The sequence below is a fragment of the Littorina saxatilis genome, linkage group LG2 (assembly GCF_037325665.1).
Source record: "Littorina saxatilis isolate snail1 linkage group LG2, US_GU_Lsax_2.0, whole genome shotgun sequence".
Taxonomy (NCBI): Eukaryota; Metazoa; Mollusca; class Gastropoda; order Littorinimorpha; family Littorinidae; genus Littorina; species Littorina saxatilis.
Window position 1 is genome coordinate 50,304,560 of NC_090246.1, and position 4,155 is coordinate 50,308,714.

Consider the following 4,155-nt stretch of genomic DNA (forward strand, 5'->3'; position numbering starts at 1 on the left):
GTGTGTGTGTGTGTGTGTGTGTGTGTGTGTGTGTATGTGTGTGTATGTGTGTGTGTGTGTCTGTGTGTGTGTGTGTGTGTGGGTGTGTTTGTGAGTGCGTGTGCGCGCTTGTGATTGCGTTTACCTCGACCTATAGTCGTACGTTTGCTTTTTCTTATACGAAACTACGCTTCTGGAAGTGCGCAATTCGATCGGGGTATTGTTTTTCTTCGATTGTTGTGAACATCTCCGAAGATTAGAAGATTAACAATTTCAATGCTAAGTGGCATCATTTTTTCTTTTGCAAAATGCCTTATAATCCTTGGATTTGCCTGTCGTCTGCTGAAAATTAAAACTATGCATGCACTTTCATATCAATGATTTCTATCGGCATTGTTTTTGCAACAAAGGGAAATGAGTTGATCGTCGCAATGTTAAAAGGACGAAGACAATTTGAATGATCTTTTTGTCGCTGTATGAATACAATTTGCATGCGAGGAATAGCAGCAGAGTTGCGTGCAGTGATATGCGACGTATTGCATTGCAGATTATGTAACATGATAGATAGCAATAACAAAATATGCAGCTGCACCTACTGCATTCCAATGCAGTGCATTGCGACGTGTCAAAATCTTGCACAGTCTCGCCCAGACATAAGAACAACTTGCGAATCCTGTGCATTTAGACAACGATATTATAGTCAAAAGTGTGTACTGCTAACGACGCAAGCGGACGTCAAGTTTTCGTCCCTGTCTATATGCGCGTGTTTGTTCGTGTGGCAAAGTACAGTGAATGGTATAATCAAGCGAAAATAGCAAAACATGAAGCAATACAGGAATAGAAAGAAAATTCACGACTGAAGAAACAGGTAAGCAAGAAGAAAGAAGCAAGAAAATGGAAAGTTCTGAGAGAAAAACGAGAACGTGCATTGAACGAGCGGCGAGTTAAAAAAGTTGCGAAGAAGAAAAATGTCCTTACCTTCGACAGCGTGGGACTGAGATGACTGGAGATAGTAACGGTGACCAGCTAGTTCGCTCGCTTCCTCTTGCAACGCCAGATTGGTGCCAGACTACACAAGAAGCTGCTGACAACTTGCAAGTCGCGCTCTTCCTCCTGCGTGCGCCTTCCAGCCGCCGTCTCGCCCAAGTGGACCATGGTAAGTATGTGGTTCACTACCATCGTAACTGGGGTCCTCGGGAACGACGGTGACGTCACACAGCGTCAGCGCTGACGTCACAGCCTTTCAGTCCACATTCCGGGTAATTGGAACTCATGTAACGAAGGCGCTGATTGGCTGGCGAGCACGAGTCCCCCCTTTAAGCGCTGGCTGGATGGAGGGAGGCTAGCGCGGCCGCCCTGGGCCACGTCAACGCTAGCGCTGACGCAGGCAGTACTCCGTTTTCAGCGACTATAGATAGAAACAAGACGGTGTGTGTTAGCCAACAGTCTCTTCAAGGCAGCAAGGCAGCCAATGGCTGCAGGAAGAAAAATGCCAGCACTTTCTGCAGAGAGGAAAACGGGGCCGATCAATAGTCTGGTGATTTTCGCCTGCACCACAATCGACCCGCCGCCTGCCCGGTCGGCTCCAACCACCTACTCGGCTTTTAGAGCTTGGCTTTGTTTTTCCCTCAGCTTTCCTGTACATTTTGTCCTGCTGCACAATAGCCTGTGTCAACCCCAGTCACAGCCATTATGATCATCTTCCACGATGGTCAGTAAAATCGTGGGCACGGTCCGATGAAGGGAGGACTTGTGGTCAGTGTGGAGACCTGACCCCTTTAGCCGAGACCGTGTCCCCAGCGAAGGAGGGCACGTGCTGTACTCGACAAGGTCACTCCGTCGCGGCGGCTCTGGCGCTGTGACGTCATAGCAGGCCTTCTCGACGGATCGATAGGCGGGCGGCAAATTAGGGTCAAGAGACTGCTATGACGTCACAGCCATCATAAGCGGATCAGGCCGCTGCTATTTACAGCGGAGTGGTTTCCGCCATCAGACAGACAGTGTATCAGGCCAGGGCATCCCCCTGTCTTCTCGACGGAGGTCGGGGGTGGCCTCTGAAATGTGGGTCATCAGAGATGTGGACCTCCCTGCACCGGCCGGCCCTTGCTGCACCGTCACTCAGACAACGGCCTTGGCATGCTCTCTCCACCTACGCAACATAATCACCATTTCTTTGATACAGGCATGGGAATTGAAAAAAGTAAAAAAGGCTGAAAATTTGTAAGTAATGGCAAACGGGGGTTCGGGGGCATGCCCCCCCCCCCCCCCGGCATTTTTTTTCTCCAAAGTACCCAAATGGTGCAATTTGGTGTCATCTAAGCTCCAAGTTTGCCATTAAATTCAGTTTTTAGAACCATTTTTGCCTCCCCCATTTATTTTTTCGGCGGACACTTTTGCTTTTTCGGCGTAAGAAAAAAAAATTCGGCGGAAATTTGCCTTTCGGCTGACAATTCCCATGCCTGTTGATAACCCTGTCGCCCTTGTTCTGACCTTGGGTTGTTTTCTTCTTCTCAGTCAGATCAAAAAGATTTTCCAGACTCAACTCATTTCATTAAGACATACGCCCTCACACGGCAAGGTCATGAAGGACAGCTGAAAGTCATCATTATCACGGAATAATTATGTAACCGGCGAGTGCTGGGGTTGACTTCAAACGCACTTTCAACCGGCGAATGAGCAGACTTTCTTGGATTAATTTGAGTAAAACCGACCAAAAATGTTACAAGCTAGATGGAATTTTTTTGGTCTGTCGGATTAGTGAGCAATAGCAGCATCACTGACTACGACGATGAAGACGATTGCTAAAATTTAAAAAAAAAACATCTTTCGTGCGCCTCATCTCTCTGGAGCACAAAGAGCTAGCATCAAGAAATTTGCAAAAATGTGTTCCTTACTAAATTATTCAGAAAGCAATCCGCCCTCGAAACAAATCCCTTCTGCCGGTCTGAGTTCTTCCTGATTTACTGGCTATTAGCAGCGAGCCTTCTACAACTCTTATTTTCCACTGAAACAAATTCCTTTGAATATATATTACAATGTTATTTTTCCAAGGGTTTTGGTCTGAGATTTCGTGTGTGAAACATTAAAAAGACGAAAAAAAGACTTCCTTCTGCCTTCTTTTTGAGAAAAACCAACGCGCCAACTTAGGCTTCATGTTTTCACTGATACGTGTCGGCTCGTTCGCTTTAAAGGCAGGGTCCTTCCCGTGTAAACAATAGGACTCACCATGGCAGACCTGGCAAGACTTCTACCTAGATGATAAAAACATCCTTCCACCTGGACACATTCCAACAATGTTCTCTGTGAAGGTTTGGAGTTTTGTATGAATTCATTTCCAACGGACATAAGGGGCTTTTTGTGTGAAATTTATACATCAAGAAATTCTCCGTTTGCACAGGAAGCAGTCAGGACGTTGATTTTTGGTATGAGTCCAAGTGGAGGGATGTTCTTATCCCGTGTAAATCAATATTTTCTACTTGGTTAGTCTTCAGAATTCCCCCCACACAAAAAAATAAAACAATTGAAACACCCTATTTTTTTCGCTTAAAGGGGTAAGGCAGGGGGGAGGGGGCGGGGAGGGGGGGGGCGAGCGAGGAAGTACGCGGAGAGAGCACGGGCAGAGGGATAGGGATAGCTTTTACTGTCCTTTCTAACTTACTGTATATTTCAAATGGTTCACCAAATGCCAAAGTTTAGACAATTTTATTTTGTCTGTCAGAGTTTATTGTGGTCAGAAATCAGTGTAAAAAAAATGGCAGCTAAAAATGAAAACAAGCGTTGCCTGACATTAAAGGCACAGTAAGCCCCCCGTAAACCATCACAGATACTGTCAGGCTTTTACACACAGTACAAACACCCTTTCATTTAAACACTCACCGCTTGAGAACATCCTAGGGGCCCTCCGTAAAGAGCGAGCAATTTGCAAATAATTTTTTTTTTTTGCGTGGTTTATCTTACCCCTGAGCCATCGTGAACCCGTGTGATCCAGTTTCCCCTTTTCACAATGTAGTCGACGTCGTCAGTTAGTAATTTGAATGCGACTCGATGTGAGCTTATCTGCAATAGCACGTTATTATGTACCTCTGACTATGCACGAAACAAACGGCTGTGGTTCACAAGAACTCTAGCGATGGCTTTTGACTGTTCAGAGGAACTGGCGATAGGCATAAACCGTCG

The 4,155-nt window shown here is 46.1% G+C and overlaps 1 protein-coding gene across 1 annotated transcript in view; it reads right to left on the reverse strand.

Annotated features, from left to right (window-relative positions):
- Positions 1-1,147, reverse strand: part of LOC138959163 (probable nuclear hormone receptor HR38) — a 77,682-nt gene extending 76,535 nt beyond the window's left edge. The window contains exon 1 of the mRNA XM_070330539.1: positions 958-1,147. The gene's annotated coding sequence lies outside the window, so the exon portion shown is untranslated. The remainder of the gene's footprint in view (positions 1-957) is intronic.
- Positions 1,148-4,155: the final 3,008 nt, after the last annotated feature.